Source organism: Natator depressus, chromosome 4 (assembly GCF_965152275.1).
Source record: "Natator depressus isolate rNatDep1 chromosome 4, rNatDep2.hap1, whole genome shotgun sequence".
Lineage (NCBI taxonomy): Eukaryota > Metazoa > Chordata > Testudines > Cheloniidae > Natator > Natator depressus.
In genome coordinates, this window is record NC_134237.1 from 132,861,837 (window position 1) to 132,881,713 (window position 19,877).

A 19,877-nucleotide genomic window follows, 5' to 3' on the forward strand; every position below is an offset into this window, starting at 1 on the left:
TTAGGCTGCGTCCAGTGACATTTTCACCTTCCACTAGGCCCTTTAGCCAGAGCTATCTGGGATTCAGACCAAAGATTTGGCAGATTTTTTGCTTCACTTCTTTGGTGGCTTTATTTTGTTTTTAAATACCTTCACAGCACAGCTCTGCCCCCAGCTACCTCTCCAGGCCTAATCGCATCTCTTCCCCTCACCCTTTTGTCTCTGCCAGCAATTCCCACCAAACCTCCTTTCACTCTACCCTGCCTGCTTTCTTCCATGCTGCTGGGAACTCCCCCCCTCACCCCAATGTACCAGGCAGGCACCCATCCCTCCTGTTCTGAAATCCCTCCTCAAAGCTCACTTTTCTCTGCACCCTGCAAGCCCAGCCCATCATTTCATTCTATATAAAATCAAGGTCATAAAGTACAGTTTTCTGCCGAGCATCCCATGTGTTTGTGTTGTCTGCCTAAGCTGTGTGACAGGAACCTTCCCTAACTCAGCATTAGGTGTAGCTGTGTCGTTACCAGTCCACATTCTCCCTCTGGGGACAGGGCAATTCAACCGTCCACCTAAAGTAGTAGTATCCCCCTTTCTAGGGTAGCAAGGTTCTCAAACAAGACAGGGCTCTAATAAGCCATTCTTGGCCCTCTCTGAGCCACAGCTACTCCTACAGAGTCCCCCAGCAGTCTTTCACCCCTCCATGAGGCCACAGCCCCCCACCTCAAGTGTCTGTGCAACCATTCCCTCCTCTAAGGCAGGAGAATAAAGAGCTGTGGGGCTTCTTTTCGCTCTCTCTGCAAACCAGCCTGGGCCCCCTAAACATTACGCAGTGCCTATTCAAGGTCCCAAGCCTACACTGCTTCATTTGTCCCAGACCACCCCCTTCACTTCCAGGTTAAATCACTCTCATTCCCTTGGTGCAGAGCTCACCAGCACCACTTAGAGTCCAGCTTGTAATTACCCCTCCAAGGGCACCTTATTGCCCTACCTATCTCTAGACCTACTTCCCAGCCAAGACGTCCCTCTCTGCTGGGAGCACCATGTCATTCTTGCTCAGCCCTAGTCATCCCCTTTCTGATCTTCTAGTCATCTTCTAGTGGGGAAGAGAAGACACTTATATCCCACCCCCTTTCCCAGTGTCGTGCTTGTCATTTGTACATCTCAAGTCCTAAATGACCCTCGTAGATCTTCTGCAGCATTTCTTTTCAGAGGCTCATTGGAATTACAACCTTACTGCCCTTGAAAATCACCCCATCTATCATAGTAAGTTCATGTCTGCAGGTCCAATAGTCTCTTATACTTGGAGAATAACTGCTTATTTGTTCAGGCCACCCTTTCATTATCACTTCTCTAAGCAAGGGTGGCAGAGACATCCCAAAAGTGAGGGATCCAGGGGGCCCATCCTCTTCCCCCCAAGGCCCCACCCACCACTTCTCTTCCACCAAAGGCCCCACCCCAGCCAAGCCAGAAGCCAGAGCAGGATCGGGGAGGCCACCCAGGGGCCAAAAGCAGCCCCCTGCCCAGGTCCCCACGCCCCAGGCCCTCCACCCAGGGCAGATGGAGGGACCCAGGCTCCCCGCAGCTACCTGCCAGCTCTTACCCTGACCTACCTCAGGCTGGGGCCTCGGAACTGCAGCCAGGCCATGGTAAGAGCTGCGCGGGAAGCTGTGGGAAGCCATGGCATGGACCCTCCATTTGCCCTGGGCGGAGGGCCTGGGGTGTGGGGACATGGGCCGGAGGCTGCTCAGGGCCCCGGCACCACGGGCAGGTGGAGGGTCCACCATGGCTCCCCACAACTGCCCAAGCAGCTCTTACCATGGCCGGGCTGCAGCTCCAAGGCCCCGCCCCTTGGACAGAACCAGCTTGGGGTAAGCACCATGCAGGCAGCTGTGGGGAGCTGGCACGGACCCTCCACCTCCATCTGCCCTGGGCGGGAAGCGGAGGGGAAGGGGGAAGAGGAGGGGAAGGGGTCCACCGTGATGAAAAGTGGACAGGCCAGGCCTGTCCACTTTCAAAAAGTGGGAGGGCCATGGCCCCCTGGCTCCACTGTTCTGGGGCCACTGTCTCTAAGGATCCCTGATTCATGTTCTCCATTTCCCCTCTTATTTGTTACAGTTTCCTATTAGCTAAGGGAATTGACTTTACAATCATATCTACATAGGCTCTATCTCTGAAGTCTTCTCTGGTTTCGTAGTGGGAGTCACTGCTCTGGAAAGTGCATCTGCAGTGAACATGAATTTACCAGGCATCTAGGTCACAACCAAATCATATTTTTGCAGCTTTATCACCATTCTCTGAATCCTTAAGGTATAGTCATTTAGCAGTTTGTTAAATAACCATATCAAGGGGCTTGTGGTCCATTTCGACTTCCACTATCCGGCCATAAATATACTGATTGAATCTCTCACAGGTAAACAATATTCCTAAAAGCTTCTTCTCAATCTGTGTGTATCTGGTTTCTGCCTCAGTCAGTGATTTGGATGCACATGCCACTGGTTGCCAACAATCCTCATGCTTCTGTAAAAACACTGTATCTAACCCAGACTGCAAAGCGTGTGCTGAGATTTTAATAGGCCTTCCTGGTGCATAGAACTTCAACACTAGCTATTGTATCAGTTGTTGTTTCAAACTTGACCATGATTCCTCCTGTTCTGCACCCCAACACCATTCATTTGTATTCTCAAGGAGTTTTCTCTCAAAGCCGCTGCTTTGGTAGATAGATCAGGTATGAATTTTTCAAGGTAATTAACCATTCCTAGGAACCACTGGACATCTTTCTTTGACTGGCGACATGGCATCATTTCAATGGCTGAAATTTTCCTCTTATCAGATTTTGCACCTTCACTGGAAATAATGTCCCCAGCATAAGCCAGTTCTGTAACCCCTAAAACACATTTCTCCCTATTTAGTTTGAGGTTTTCAGCTCAAGTTGTATGCAGGACTTCCTGAAGCCTACGATCATGCTCCTCTTTTGTTGAGCCCCAGATAATGATGCCATCCATTCAGGTGTCAACACTGTTAATACGTTCATAGATCATATGTATGGTTTTGTGGTGCTGAAGCTATGCCAAAGGGTAAGTGTAAGAATCTGTATCTTCTAAATGGGGTATTAAATGTGCATAGTTTTGAGCTTTCTCCGTTAATTTTAGCTGCCAAAAAACTAAGGATGCATCCAATTTACTGAAATATTGTGCATTTGCAAATTGAGCTATAATCTCCCCAACATACCATCCCGCAGATCACCAACTATCACAGAATTGTGCACCCCCAACATTCCACCCCATAGACACCTCCTAACTGAGCTGGAAACTCTGGCCCCCCATCATTCCACCCCACAACCCCCAATTGCTATGGAACCATTACCCCCCACCAGCATAGCATCCCACAGCCCTCCAAACTGCCGAAGAACCATGGGCCCCCCCGCATTCTACCCCACTGCCTCCCAACTGCCATAGAACCAAGGCCCACACAACATTCCACCCAACAGCCATTCCCAACTGCCATGGAACCCGCCCCATAATCAACATTCTATCCCACAGCCCTGCCAACTGTCATAGAACTATGAGGCCCCCAACATTCCAGCCCCCAATTGCCAAAGAACTATGGGGCGCCCCAAGGTTCCACCCATGCAGTGCAGAGCACATTGAGGATCCTCAGGCCCAGACACTCAAAGTAGGATAAGTCTGCCTTGTTGCTTTTTACACAATCTTGAACAATCCAATACTGGGAGGGTGAACAGGAGGGGGTGACAGAACCATGGAGCATCCCAATTGCCATAGAGCAATGGGACACCACCCCCCCCAACTTATGTGGACTGTTTGGGCCTCCCCATAGCCCTCTCCCAACAGCTCTGGAACTATGCCCAGCTCCCCCAACATTCCACCCCACAGCCCCCCCAACTGCTATAGAACCATACCCCCCAACAGACCACCCCACAGCCCCCCCAACTGCTATAGAACCATACCCCCCAGCATGCCACCCCACAGCCCCCCAACTGCCATTGAATCTTTGTGCCCTGCCCCCCATTCCATCCGTACAACATGTGAAGCATTCACATCTGAACGAAGCAGACAGCCCACTTCCGCAGCTTGGGATTTACGCTCGCCCGGTGGCGTGAGGAAGGAGCACAGTTGCCTACCCTGAATACAGTGATTTCCAGGCCAGCAGGGACAGGCCTCCTGTAAGGAAATTATCCCCCTGTCACACAGTAAAACAGATGGGACCAAAGGCTTGTCTACATGGGAGGGGGAGTCACTAGGGGCCAAGTCTGACTGTGAGAGTCAGGACTCTAGGGGGAACGTCTACACTGCAATAAAAGATCTGTGGCACAGCTACATTTGGCCCAGGTCAGGTTACTTGGGCTCATGGGGCGGGGGCTGCAGGACTATAAAATTGTAACGTAGATGTTCGGGCTAGAGTTGGAGCCCAGGCTCCGAGAGCCCGTGAGGCAGGAGGGTCTCAGAGCCCAGGCTCCAGCCTTAGTCCGAACAGATACTCCACAATTTTTAGCCCAGCAGCCTGAGCCTCATGAGCCTGAGTAAGCTAACCTGGGCTCTGAGTCTTGGGGGTGCCTCTATTTTTTTTAATTGCAGTGTAGACAGACCTTAAGTGGCAGCTAGAATAACAGGGGGTCTTGGTGACTGGTAGCTGATATGGGCCAAGGGAAGCTTCATTGTATTTGTGCTAGGCAAAAAACAGGGGTGCGGTGGTCATGGAAATATAAATCCCTTGTTGTTTTAAAAGATTTTTTTTAAGTTTGAAAATTCGGGGGAGGAGGGAGTTAATGAAAAAAATCGTCCCCCACCCCATGCCCTGGATTCCTGAAGGCAGAAAGGAAATGTTTTCTTTCTGCATTGAACAAAAAAAGTGTCATTTTAAAAATGAAAAAATTTTTGTTTTGGAGCTAGGCCATTTTTTGGGGTGGAAGGAGCAGGGGGAGAAGGTTTTAATTTTTTTTTAAAAAATCATCTAACTTGAACATCAACTTTCTGTGCTCTGCTAATGCCCACCACAAAGATGGTTAGAAATCACCCATGGCTCCTCATTACCTCCCACTCTTTCATCTATTTATCCACTGCAAGGCAGGGCAGTGCTATTCTCCCATTGTACAGATGGGAAACAGAGACAGAGACAGACACACTAAGGCCCGGATTCCCACTGGTCTTTGTTTTCAATGGGAGTTAGGCACCTTTGAGGATCTAGGCCTAAACCACTTGCCCAAGGTCACACAGGGTGTTTGTGGCAGAGCAGAGATTTTAAACCTACTGTCCTAAATTCTAGCCTAGTGCACTCACCACTGGGCCATCCTTTCTCTGTGAGGACTGAGGTCTGCAAAACCCCTTTTGCAGCCTGTCCCAGGACCTCAGCTCCCCCAGACACCATGTGCTTCATTAAAATGCCTCTGCTGCTGTCCGACCAGCAGAGGAAAGGAAAATAATATTTTCCAGTGTTCCCCTGCTAGCCAGGACCTGAGACAAAGGGAATATGGCTGGCTCACAGTGATTTCTTCAGCTACATGGAGTAGACATTTTCCTAGGGTAGAGGCTGCAGATTTATGCAATAAGTTGTGGTGTGATAGTACAAGATACATAATATTGCCTGCTTTAACTGAATGCTAACTACATTTCTTAATTGGACCACTAGAGGACGGCAAAGGATTATTTTAGTTTCTTTTTGGCACACTCTGTAGACAAGCTACAAGTGGGTCCCAGCCTTGGGTCATAGTGCATGTCTACACTGTAATAAAAAACCCATGACTGGCCTGTGTCAGCTCACTAGGGCTGCAGAGCTATAAAATTGCAGTGTAGATGTTCTGACTCAGGCTGGAGACCGGGCTTTGAGGCCCACCACACTTACAGGGTCCCAGACTCCCAGCTCCAACCTGAGCCCAAAGGTCTACACCACAATTTTATAGCCCCGCAGCTGGAGCCCGACAAGCCCAAGTCAGCTGACACCAGCTGCAGGTGTTTTATGGCAGTGTAGACATACCCATAGAATTTAAGGCCAGAAGGGACCACCAGATCATCTAGTCTGACCTCCAGCATATCACAGGCCACCAATACCACCCAGCACCCACACATTAAGTCTAGCCAACAAGGAGTTCACAATTCACTATCAGGATAATCTGGTGGCAGACTGGATAAGAAGACACAACTTTTCACTATGTACAAATTGGGGCCAGGTCAGTAGGGAGCGAAAGTTATTGCCATCTAGTAGCTTGTGTGAAATGAATCTGTCTCAATCCAGTCCCTAGTATGTCAGCGTCCCCATAAAAAAAAAAAAAGACACCCAAAATGCACACTCTGTTAGCAATCATGGCAGAGAAGCAAAGGCCTGAACAGGCCATAGACTGAGCTACCTACTTTGCTTGGAGGTGTGCATTTTAGGGTTAAAGGCTGAGTGTATTGGTAGGTAGCGTGGGGGGAATTGCATTGCTACCGACTCTACTGTTCCTCCTCCGAGCACTTCTATTAGACCTGCACTGACTATACATGAAAGGGAAAGAGGTAAGAGCATTCCTGCTCAATAGTCATCTACTCCCCTTCTCCCTACAAGATATAATCTCCCTACAAGATATAAATAGGGGTTCAGCACGAGCTCCTTTGGAAGGAGTTGGAAATGATAGAACTTGCAAAGCTGTGGCAACCTATTGAGCTAGCACAGAACCAGAGACTGGGGAAGCAAATACATTTTAGGTGCACTAGCCTTTACCAGCAAAGTGTTGTAATTTCAAGCAGGTCTAAATACTCAAACTCACCCCATAAGATAAGGTGTGAATTAAAACTGATTTTGTTAGGCTGGTTCTAATGTGTGTGGACAATTATTTTGGAATACAAGGGGCTAAAGAAACAATGAGACCATACTGGGTTTTTTGTAGGCCTCACGGCTAGGGTTGCCAACTTTCTACTGGCAGAAATCGAACACTCTTGCCCCTCCTCTGAGGCCCCACCCCCATTCACTCCATCCCCCCTCCATCTGTTGCTCACTCTCCCCACCCTCACTCACTCATTTTCACTGGGTTGGCTCAAGGGATTGGGGTGCGGGAGGGGGTGAGGGCTCTGGCTGGGGGTGTGGGATCTGGGCTGGGGCCAGGGATGAGGGGTTTGGGCTGCAGGAGTGTGCTCTAGGCTGGAGCAGGGGGTTGGAAGGCAGGAGGGGGTGCAGGCTCCAGGCGGCGCTTACCTCAGGTGGCTCCCGGAAGCAGCGGCATGTCCCCTATCCAGCTCCTACGCTGAGACATGGCCAGGCAGCTCTGCATGCTGCCCTGTCTGCAGGCACCACCTCCGCAGCTCCCATTGGCCGCAGTTCCCGGCCAATGGGAGCTGCTGAGCTGGTGCTTGGGGTGGGGGAAGCACACAGAGCCTCCTGGCTGCCCCTACGCCTAAAAGCTGGAGCTGGGGACTACCACTGCTTCTGGGAGCCACGACAGGTAGAGAGCCTGCCTTAGCCCCATTGTGCCACCAACAGGACTTTTAATGGCCCAGTCAGCAGTGCAGACCAGATCTGACAGGGTCCCTTTTTGATTGGGCCTTCCAGTCAAAAACCAGACACCTGGCAACCATACTCATGGCAAAGGAGAGCTTAGCCACTTTTATTCCCAAATAGGCATGCCCACGCACAAACTTGCACTGAAATAACTAAATGGGTTTTCAGGAACAAATTTTGGACTGCTATTTTGTGATTAATTTATTAATTTTCATAAACAATCAAAATACAAAAAGGTCAACCACATGCTGCTCATTTCACAGGATAGCCAATAAAATTATGCAATAACAAAACTTTACAATTTTCTCAAAGCTGCAAGACCAGACAATACAAAATCAGACAATATTACACAGATATAACATGGTATCGTGGGGGTAACAATAAAAAATAAAAATTAAGTAAAAGACATACACAAACAGGCAAAAAAGGGAAAGAGGAGACCGGGGTAGGAGGAAAGGAAAAGCAGGTGGAATGGAAGTCTAATATTGTTTGATCTCAGTATTCTTTATCCAAATGTATCGAGAAATGGGGTCTGCATTTATTCAAATTCATAAATTGCTCTCTACATTGATAAGCTATTCTTTCTTTCCTTGCTACCTCAGACAGGTCTGAATATCACTGATCTATTCCGGGCATAAGCCTGCTCCTCCATTGTTGTCAAATCAAGCGCTTGGTAACCACTACAGCTCTCAAGAGCCAAAGTCTTTGTGGTGGAGTTAAACCCAGCATAGGAGATCCATAATCTAGGATCTAGTTTTCAGCTGAGGTTTGGTTGCTGAAACCAACCACTACTTCCGCTCTTGCGTCCACCTTATCTCACAGATACCTGGCAGTCCATAGCATACGCATCAGGGCTCCTTTTTCTTTGTTACACCACAAAGAACTAACAGAGGACAAGGCCCCCCCATCTTGCACCACCTTTGTGGCATCCAATACATTTTGAATAGACTCCTTTGTTATACCAGGCGTAGCCTGAGATCCACAGAAGCATTTTTAACATTCTGTAATATGTTCTACCATTAGAGCTCTTTTTCCACAAAAAAAAACTCCAGACCAGTAAAGTCCCTCTTCATTGGCAAAGCATACATAGCAGACCTGGGCCTAGGGAATTTATGAAGTATGTCCAAGGTTCTTAGTAGCTGTGGAGCCTCTGGCAGTCCTAGGGCATCTGGACCAAATTCTTACCTTAGCCAGTGTTTTAGCGCTAAGTACTGCCACTCTGCTGAGAGTAGTGGGTCATATCCTTGCAGTTAGAGAAAAGGAGGGAGAAGAACTCAACCAACAGAATATTTGTCCCTCGGACCTAGAGCTGGAGATGACTTGCTATGAATCTTCTGGGGAGGAAAGGAAGGTTTTAAAAATGTGATATCCAAATTAGAGATGGGCCTGGAACAAAAACCCAGACCTGGACACTCCAAACTAGGGGAAAATTTGGATCCAGACCTGAACTTTGTGGCTAGAATCCATTTCTGTCCCAAACACCAACAGAGACATAACACACAAAGAAAGATACAACACTAAGGAGTCTGACTGCAGACAAATCTACAAGTGCTTTTGGTAAGGGAAGAATAATCTCATGTTGCCCTTCTTCCAAAGAAACTCAAATCATTTACATACTTCGAGCCAGATTTTCAGAAGACCTCAGTTGTCATGTAGGTACTTAGATAAGAGCCAGATTTCCAATGGAGCTCACCGTCCAATGTATTGAGACCTTGCAACTATCTGGCCCTGATTGTGGGTGCTGACAATCTCACCCTTAGAGCATGATCCCATAATCACTTGTGCACATGAATATTACTCACACATATAAGTTTGTAGGATGAAGCCCTTAATATATACAGGGCAGAAATCACTTTACCAGCCACTGAAATGCAGCCACCTCTAGGATGTATGTGGCCGCTGGTTAACAGCAGACAGGAAAATGAAGGATCCCATGACCAACTGAAACTTCAGGGAGACTTCAGGGTTGTAATAAAGATGTGACAGGAGGTGCTACTAGAGACTGATCTATACTGTCTGGCCCCGCATGAGTGATGATTACAAAATACTCCTGTCATGTGACAGGGATTAGTAAGTATCCAATGATTCCAGTGGCTGTTGTTACAGTGGGCCAAATGTCATTTTATCCATTGCTTGAAGCCTATGCTGATCAGTAAGATGGATTGGGTGGGAAGAGCTATTTCTTTGCAAGCTGGTTCCAGTGCTTCCTTTTCCCCCAGTTAATAAAACCTCTTGAATGGAGTTTGATTGTAACCTTTTATCTCTCACTGTACAGGGAGATTTTGGCAAAACAGTAAAGTGCCTGAAACCACTATTGCTTATTGCTAAAAGCAGTCAAGTCAGCAGACCGCAAATTGGTCATGCAGCGGCCTTAGCATAACCAAGGCAGGAGGGGAGGGGGTTTTGGGTGCCACAGAAAGGGCAGCTTGACCCCACGCCCTTCCTGCCAAGAATGTTGAAATTCTGGATATATGTATTTTAGAAAAAACAGGAAGCTTGTCTATAATGTACCCTGAGGAATGTGTCTGTCAGGGTCCCAAGGCATGGACACTCTGGGGAGAAAAAAAAAAAAAAACAAAACACATATCTGGTTAATTGACCATCATAAGGAAACCTCTTGCTTGACCTTTAAAAACTGCTTGCTTAGCAAGTTTTCTTTAGTAATACAATGACATATCCCTTAATGTATAAATAAGGGGGGAAAGTTTAAAGTAGCAGGACTTCTCAGAAGGGGCTCTTCAGGGACTCTCCCCCGGATGAATCTTGTGTTCCCCACTGGCACTCTGCCACTTGAGAGCCATATTCAGCTTCAGTAATTATCGAGGGTTGGGGGGTGTTCTACTAACCTGTTGTGGACATGTGTAAGTGCTTGAGGCTAAGTAAAGTTTAGCTCTAAGTGAAAGCACTCATGTTGTCCTGTTTGTGCCAGCCATCTATCGGTCACATGGCCGTGTCTCCCCTGATTTATTTTCTGACACCACTTCGCACAGATTAAAAGTTACCAAGAGCTTTGGTAAGAAAGAACCCTGGGTAACACCACTAGAGGCTACCTTAGTGGGCGCTTCTCCAAGAGAGTCTTGGAAAGCTCAGCATTACAGAGACATGGTTTCGTGGTCTGACAGTTGCTGAATAAAACTGACAGAATCAATTCAAGATGGTGGCTTTCATGGAGAGTGGTTTGTAAAGTCGATCCACTGATCAGGAGTCTTGAATGAGCCACAGTTACCAATTTTCACTCAAGACTGGAGCATGAATGGGCTCTGAATGTGTTTTCAGTGGAGGATTAACACAAGAACTAGGGGTGCTGCCCAATGAAATTAACAGGCAGCAGGTTTGAAACAAACAAAAAGAAGTACTTCTTCATATGACACATAGTGAACCTGTGGAATTTGATGCCAGGGGATGTGGTGATGGTCAGAAGTATCACTGAGTTAAAAAAAGAATTGGATAAGTTTATGGAGGATAGGTTCATCAATGGCTGTTAGCCAAGATATTCATGGATGCAACCCCACACACAGTGGGCGTCCCTAAACCTCCAACTGCCAGAAGCTGGGACTGGATGAATCACTACAGTCTGTAATGGCTACTCATCATTGGCAAGGGGTTAGGACCTGCTGCCTTTGCCTATCCCCAAGCTACCCCTCTGCAGCCCCAGTACCTCTGTAAGCCTTCAACAAGGCCTGCAGCCTGGGGAGTTGCCAAGCTAGAGTTCCCCAGCTTCTCTTGCCCTTTTCCCCAGCACTGCTCCAGTTCAGGTACCTTCCTCTCAGGCAGCTAGCCCTTCTCCCTCCAGGGAGGAAGAAAGACTCCTCTGTCTCCTAGCCCCACAGCCCTTTTATCAGGACCAGCTGGGCCCTGATTGAGCTGGCCACACCTGTGGTCAGCCCCTCCCTAATCAGCCTAGCTTGGCTGCTTTTAACTCCTGCCTATCAGAGTCAGGCTGCTGCCTCACTACAGGCTAGATGGACCAGCAGCCTGACCCAGTATGGCCATTCTTATGTCCTTAAAATTCAGAGCAATAAAAAGTAGAAAGTCAAGGCTAGTGACTGGCACGGGATAAGCATCCTGGGTTCTGTTCTTGACTCTATGACTATGACAACGAGACAGTCACCTCTGTGCCTCAATATTGTGGGGGGTTGTGAGGTTTCATTAATGAACATTTACAAGCACTCTGAGAAGTGCTATTGAAAACAGTAAGTATGGTATCTTGCATGGAAAAGCTTTCTTTTGGGAGGAGTTTGCTTTGGGGTTATTGATAATGGAATTTTCATCTCTAGGATTACTGGGTCTAACTCAGCTCAAATCAGCAGCGATGAAAAGTTATATTCATTATTTGTATCAAGGGGAACCCAGAGACCCTAACTGAGATCAGGGGCCTTTTGAGCTGGTGCTGCACAGACACAGTGAGAAACTATCCCTGCCTGAAGACTTTGCAGTCTAAACAGACAAAACAAAAGGGCAGACGGGAGAGTTGCACAAAGAAGTGAAATGATTTCCCCCGGGACATACAGCAGCTGACTTGCAGAGCTGGGAACTGAACTCAGGACTCCTGAATCCTGGCTCTGTGCTCAGTCCACTAAATTACATTTGCCCTTCTCTAAGTAGGTGCATTAGCAGGGATTTTCATCATCTTTCAAGATACTAACTGTTGAATCCTATCTGAAGCAGGGTGGCAGGTGAGATCATCTGATCTGGGATGGTGCCTCCTATGAGCTAACTGTTGCAATTTCATCTGTTTTGCCAGAGAAGCATCCATTTCTCCTTATATGGAGTGAGAAGCGTGCATTTTCTTATACTTGGGTGGTATCCCTGTACCAGCTTGACTTTTGTGGGCTGGTTTTCTGATTCTCTTCTGATTAATACCAAGCCCACTCAATCTATGTTTACTGTTGTTGCATTAGATTTCATATCAGTTTCTTCACGTAACCCTCTCTCTGCTACTAAAATTCCCCATGCAAAGTATCCAAACCACCTCATGCTTTTGAGCTCTACCCAGCAGTGCAAGTAGGGCGGTCCAGTCCATCATACCAGCAAGATATTTATAGCCAGTATGGCGTACTGGAAAAAACGCAGGAGCAGAATGGAGGAGCCCAGCGGCCCCACACCTCCAGCAGGACCGGCTCTAGGCACCATCAGAGCAAGCACATGCTTGGGCAGCACATTTCCAGGGGTGGCATTCCAGCCCTCCAGTTTTGGGGGGCAGTTGTGCTCTGAGCTGTGCCACTTAGACAGGGCAAGGGCACCCTACCCCTGGCCACAACAGGAAGGGGAAGCCCCAGGATGCTGAGCTGCCAGGGCCCAGCTGCTACCTGGGGAGGACAGGACAAGTCCTGCCAGGGAGCCAGGGCTGCACAGCCTCATCTGCGCACTGGCTGCTGCGCTGCCTTGTGCCACCCCTGATATTGGGGCTTCTCTGCGGGGCCGGGCAGGGCAGGGGGGAAGCCCCTGCAGGCACTGGGAAAAGGTGACATCAGTCCCTCAGCTTCCAGCACCACCTGCAAGCCCCAGCCCCACCTGAGCTTGGGGCAGCAAAAAACCTAGAGCTGGCCCTGACCTCCAGCACAGCTCAGCCCTTCCACGCAGGGTCTCCTCTGTCTGTACAGCAGTCTCGCCAGAGGCTAGGGCTGGGGGTGCTACAGCTGCCAGAGTTGCTGCTGGTGTTCTGCTCTTTTCCCCCACAGGCCTCTCCCAGGAACCACAGCGGGGAAAGGAGCAGAACATGGGGCCACTGAGCGGCCCCACGCCAGCAGCTCCTCTAGTCCAGCTGTGCCGCCCACAGCCCTGTCCTCTGGCGAGGCTGCTGTACAGCCAGAGGAGACCCTGCGTGGAAGGGCTGGGGTGATAGAACCGCACATAGGAGCTGTGGGCATGGGGCCTGCCCAGCAGGGCGGGGAGGAGTCACATGGCTCCCCCATTAACTGCTGTTCCCCTCCAGCCCATACCAGTAAGAAATGGATTCCACTTGCACCACTAGCCCCACCAGACCTTGTTCCTCGGTAACAGGGCCCCAAGTACTGCTGCGTCCTTTGTCTTAAATGTCAAAGTTTAGCTCAGCTCATCCTCAAGAGCCAGGCACCTAGGGGCGAATTGACAAATAGGTAGCTCCCTTTTTCTGATGGTATTTTGTGATCCTCTGACAGAAGAGGCTATGGAAATGCAAAGTGCTTTGCACCCACCCTTCCATAGAGGAACTATTGTACTCATTTCCCTCTACCACCAGGAGAGGGACTTGAATGCACAATCATCATCCCTTCTGCTGAAGCAGCCTCCTTGCTTGTCTCCACCTCTTCATTTCCTTTCAGATTTCATGTGAAGAGAAATGATAATGACAATTGTCTTATTCTGGCCTGTAACTGTCATCCCAAATAACGTTACTAACAACCTCTACAAGTTATATTACAGAGCAATCATTTCACCCAGCACTGAAGTGCAGCCACTTCTGGGGCAGAACACAACACGTGACAGTGTGCTGTGCTGCACACTAGTTGCGATGGGGTTCTGTGCTGCACCCCCTCATCCACTAACAGACTGCTCTAAGACCTTCTTGTTGGTAAACAGTGGCATGTACTTTGTTTACAGTGCCTCAATCCCTCCACCAATACATATCAGTGCTTCCACAACTCTTCCTATGGGGATGGGGTTTGAAGTCTCTACTCAGACCTCTCCAAGCCTGCTCTCATTCATTCCCCTCTCTCTCAAGCACTTCCTTCCAGTGCTCTTTTTAAGCCACTTGCCTGTTAATGGGTTAATTAGTTCATTTACTAGTCCAGACTAGGGTTAGGTAGTTATCAGGCAACCTGACCAATAAGGCTTCCCCCAGGGAAACCTAACTGGTTTTAACAGTGACCAGAGTGCTGGCTCAAACTGTATCTCTCAGCGCTGTCACACGCCTGCAGCAAAACAGCATAGGGACAGAAATGATAACTGTCTTAATACTGTCTAATGCCCTCCCTCAACTCCTTTACTTGTACCACTCAAGTTTCTCTCCCTCTATTATTTCTTATTCAGCTCTGTACAGTGCTTTGGGGAGAATGAGTATGGAAAGTGCTATACAAGATAATGCTGCATTGATTGGGTTGTTGCAATTTACAGGGATAGAAAGGAGGTCAGGGCGAGTCTGTAATAATAAACCCCATCTCCCATAGTGTTTATCAGTCGATTGCAAGGCACTTTCCAAAGGATGGCAGTGTTGTTAGGGCATAGGACAAGGGTAACTTACCCCTCGCATTCAGTCCTCCTCCTCCCAGGGCTGTACAGACATTAACCGATTAGTCCTGGCTCCTTTGTGGGGCCCAGAAGTACTTTTATTCCCACTTCACCAAAGAGGAAGCTGGAACAGAGAGGTTAAATGAAGCTGAGAGGCTGAGCAGGGCCTTGCCCAAGGCCACAAGGGGACAGTTACAGAGGTTCTGCTGGCCTCAGCTGTTGCATAAAAACATTTTGGTCAATGCTCTGCCTCAGGCTTGGCTGAACATTGAGTAATTAGCGGAGGTGAAGGCCAAACAGTAACAGTTCTGAGTGCATCTGTCAAGTCAGGGATCCTTCCCCAGAGCTTATCCTAAGCAGTTCCCTGGCTGAGATCCTAGCTCTATCAGAGGGCTGATGTGTCAAAAGGAATGCAGACCACCGTTTGCAGGCCTGGCTGCATCTACTTGCTCAGAAGCCCCAATCGCTGGCCCCCTGTTAGTGATGAGAAGTCAGCTGAGCTGGCTATCTTGTTGGCACTGCAGAGACATTAGCTGAGCTGATTGCCCTTGCTGGGAAGGCATGTTTCTAGCTGCCGCTCTGTGCACAGCAATTACCGTTAAGCATTATGTAAGGTTAAATTCTCCACCAGTGGCCTGAGCCCTACCAGTCCTTACACAGTCTTATTCTGAAACCACTCCAGCAACATAGTCAGATGCTTTAACAATAGTTATAATCAAACATCTGTATTTGATGAACAGGAAGTAGCAATCAGTGGGAACTATTTGGATTTAAGTGTACAGTACCCAAGAGGTTGGTACACCCAGTAACTCCCACTGATCTAACAGCGATCAGATAAGCCTTTAGTAAGGCTTTTGATACTGTCTCGCATGACCTTCTCATAAACAATCTAGGGAAATACAACCTAGATGGAGCTACTATAAGGTGGGTGCAAAACTGGTTTGAAAATTGTTCCCAGAGAGTAGTTATCAGTGGTTCACAGTCATGCTGGAAGGGCATAATGAGTAGGGTCCCGCAGGGATCAGTTCTGTTCAATGTCTTCAATGGAATAGAGAATACACTTAAAGTTTGCGGATGATACCAAGCTGGGAGGGGTTGCAAGTGTTTTGGAGGATAGGATTAAAATTCAAAATGATCTGGAGAAACTGGAGAAATAGTCTGAAGTAAATAGGATGAAATTCAATAAGTACTCCACTTAAGAAGAAACCATCAGTTGCACACATACAAAATGGGAAATGACTGCCTAGGAAGGCATACTGCGGAAAGGGATTTGGGGGTCATAGTGGATCACAAGCTAAATATGAGTCAGTGTAACGCTGTTGCAAGACAAAAAAACACCCATGCACCAAACATTCTGGGATGTATTAGCAGGAGTATTTAGTAAGTAATTCTTCCACACTCCTCTGTGCGGATTAGGCCTCAGCTGGAGTATTGTGTCCAGTTCTGGGCACCACATTTCAGGAAAGATGTGGACAAATTGGAGAAAGTCCAGAGAAGAGCAACAAAAATGATTAAAGGTCTAGAAAACGTGACCTATGAGGGAAGATTGAAAAAATTGGGTTTGTTTAGTCTGGAGAAGAGAAGTCAGAGGGGACATAACAGCTTTCAAGTACATAAAAGGTTGTTACAAGGAAGCAGGAGAAAAATTGTTCTTCTTAACCTCTGGAGGATAAGACAAGAAGCAATGGGCTTAAATTGCAGCCAGGGTGGGTTAGGTTCGACATTAGGACAAACTTTCTAACTGTCAGAGTGGTTAAGCACTGGAATAACTTGCCTAGTGAGGTTGTGGAATCTCATCACTGGGGATTTTTAAGAGCAGGTTGGACAAACACCTGTCAGGGATGGTTGAGATCAGGGATCTCAAACTCAAACCACCATGAGGGCCACATGAGGCCTAGTACATTGGGTCAAGGGCCGCATCACTGACACCCCACACACACTGCCCCTGGCCCTGCCCCCCACTCCACCCCTTCCATGAGGCCCTGCCCCCACCCCTATTCTAACCCCCTCCCCAAATCCCCACCCCTGCCCCACCTCTTCTCCGCCTCCTCCCCTGAGTGTGCGGCTCCCTGCTCCTCCCCCCTGGAAAGTGCTAAGTGCCGCCAAAGAATCGTTTGGTGGCGGAAGCGCCTGGAGGTAGACAGAGGCGTGGGAACACGGCACACTGGGGGAAGAGGGGGCAGGGAGCTTGGTGGCTGCAGGAAATAACTCCGACGGCCGCATGCAACCCGCAGGCTGTGTTTGAGACCTCTGGTCTAGATAATACTTAGTCCTGCCTTGAGTGCAGGGGACTGGACTAGATGACCTCTTGAGGTCCCTTCCAGTCCTATCATCCTATGATTCTATAAGGCTACACTAGGAGAATCTCTGGCAAGGTCTCACTCTGTTCTGTAGCAAAGTCTAATCATTACTAGGAAGGCTAACAAGCTGTCTGAGCGCAGGAGCATGAAAGCGTGCAGTAGCAAGTCAACAAGGATTTGTTATCTCAGTACAGTATCCTCCTCCCCTCTTACAGGTGCACTGTAATTAGTCTGCAGGCCCTTGGGAAGAGATCAGTATTTGCAGCCAGGGCTACAAGAAACCCCAAGGTGGAGTGTTTTCTGCTTCTTACCTGCTTAGGTTATTGGTACGCCTTGCTGCCTGCAGCTGTGTTTTTCTCTTCTGGCTCAGCTTGCAGAAAACAAACATCCCTGAAACCAAGACATCAAGCAGGAACATCACATTAGACAGCAAAGACATCAAAGCATAGAACAGTTCACCTACCTAGGCAGCACCATGCTAGCCCATTGAGACCTCCCAAAAGAAGGGACATAAAGGATAGAAAGGGCAGTCACAATACTCACTAAACTCAACAACCAACTGGAATGAGGAAACTAGGGCTCCCTGGAGAAACATTAAGGAGAACCCTTAGCAGGGAGGGCAGAACAGCTGATCTCAACTGCTTAGAGCAGATGGAAGCAGCAGCTAATGACAGAGAGGGATGGAAGAGACTGTTTTCCTACCCTGTGTGCCACCATTGGTGTGAGAAGCATGTAATCAGATTGCAGGGTAGCTCCACTGGAGAATCCCTCTTGGATCTGCCCTGGAGAGAATCAATGAGCAGAGAAGAAAGTCCTGTTAGATTAGTTTGTCCCTTATAGGCAACCCTCCCCACCATGTAGGATTGTTCCCCATACTATGTTCCATGTATTCTTTTCTCAACTTGCTTCAAGTCACTGCATGACTTTCAGTAACAAGACACTGGACTTTTGAATCTAGGACATATTCATTATGGCAATACATAGGATCAGGCAAGATACAGAACATGTAGGGTAGTGCAAGGGGTGGGGGTATAGGTGAAAAAAAGGATGTAATTAAGCAGGGGGGAAATCAGACTGGTTATTACAATGTTTCTTTTTATTATTAATTATTTTTATTTTTCCAAACACCAAAATACCAGCTTTCTTATAATATGCAAAGTAAATAAAGAGGTTTAGGATAAAGGGAGGGGAGGGGAAGGGACATATTGATCTTCAGGGTCTACATTAATCATAAACCTCTAAAAAAAAGTCAGCCCAAATTGCTTTGAATTTTTCGAGTATTCCCTTTCTGCAGAAGGCCAGTAATTCATTAGCTGTGAGGTCAGCCACATCATGGAGCCGGGTATCAATATTTTGATAGGGATCAACTTCTCCATTTTTACAGGATTAATTTTTTAGCAATGAAAACTGTACATTGGAACCATGCTACCTTGTTACCAGGTAACCTCCAGGTATCAGGAATATATCCAAGAATGAAACTGGAGGAGGGCTCCAATTTAGCATCCAATATCAAATTAGGCCCTTGGTCCACCTCAAACTAGAAATTCTTGATACAGGGGCACTCCCAAAACACATGAGCTAATGGAGCACCAAGGAGTTACATTTCCAACAGCAGTCAGCATTTCTGAGGCCCATTACCATTAGTCTATGTGGGGACCAGTATATTGAAAAAGGTGTCTTTTGGAAAATAAGCAGTAGTCTCAGGTCTATAGTTGCTTTTTTAAGCATTAGATTCAATTGGATCACATTGGGTCAGAGAGCGCCATGTATCCAAATCTCTCCTCCAAGCAACTCTCAAGTTAGTCTGGCAGTTTTGCGGGCCGGAAAAATCAAATACTACCGCTGGGCAAGTAAACCCAGGGAGTTTCCTCCAATATAATAGGAGTTCCAGAGGTTCTGGAGCTCCCAGTGCATCCCATCAAAATATATTCATAAGCAAGAGCTTTCACTGGAGATATTTCCATGCTCTGGAGCAGGGCAAGCCAAACTGTTGCTGAAGATCTACAAATAGTTTCAATGTATCATTGTCAATTAGCTGTGATATAGTCATAGTTCCATTGTCCATCCAATCCCTCCACATGAAGGTTTGCCAAGTTTAAGGCTAGGATTGCTCCATAGGGCCACCTCTACATAGAGGAGTGGATGGGAGCAGAATTTTCTAGTCAACTCTGACCAAGCTTGCCTCACAGCCGCTATTGTGAGAGCTCTGAAGCCATCAAATCTATAGTAATTTGATCCTACAATGCCTGATGGGGGAGAGGGTGTACCAATTCTCATTCAGTCAGAATCCAAGGTGGAGTCTGTGACGTCATATCTAACAGTCAAAAAGATGCTTGGGTTAACAGAAAGGAGATAGAATAATTTTCCAAGTTGGGAAAATGGAAATCCTCCCAGTCACAGAGGGAGCAGTAATTTAGTTCAGTGCCAGGCTAGGTTTCTTACTTGAGCCCCAAATAAATGCTCTGAAAATATTGAATTTATCAAAATAACTTTGAGGCATAGAAATAGGGAGACCCCCCCCCCCAGCCCCCCAAGACATACAAAATTCTAGAAAGGACATTTATGTTCAGTGTATTAATTAATTTTACCCCACAAACTGGGGATTAACAAACTCCATCTCCCCAAAGCCACTTGGGCAATAATTGGTTCTGTGTTGGGGGGGTGCATACCCTGGGAACCTAAAAGACACACGTATAGGCACATGGTCAGATAGAACAGTACCAATGCCACAATTGGTGACAGAACTGATCAAGTCTTGTAACGCTAAGAAATAGTCCAAATCTTAAATATGTTGAATGAGCTGTGGGGGAAAAAAACCTGTAGTCCCTGGCTTTAGGTTTACCCAGTCTCCACACATCCTGTAAACCTAGATCAGCCATGTATATATGAAGTACCTGACAAATATTT

General features: G+C 47.6%; 1 long non-coding RNA gene across 1 annotated transcript in view; it reads right to left on the minus strand.

Moving 5' to 3' along the window:
• Positions 1-19,877, minus strand: part of LOC141986878 (uncharacterized) — a 98,394-nt gene that overhangs the window by 66,435 nt on the left and 12,082 nt on the right. The window contains exons 4-6 of the long non-coding RNA XR_012639383.1: positions 17,673-17,752; positions 17,282-17,360; positions 14,684-14,794 (exon numbers count right to left, since the gene is read on the minus strand). This is a non-coding gene — a long non-coding RNA (uncharacterized LOC141986878). The remainder of the gene's footprint in view (positions 1-14,683; positions 14,795-17,281; positions 17,361-17,672; positions 17,753-19,877) is intronic.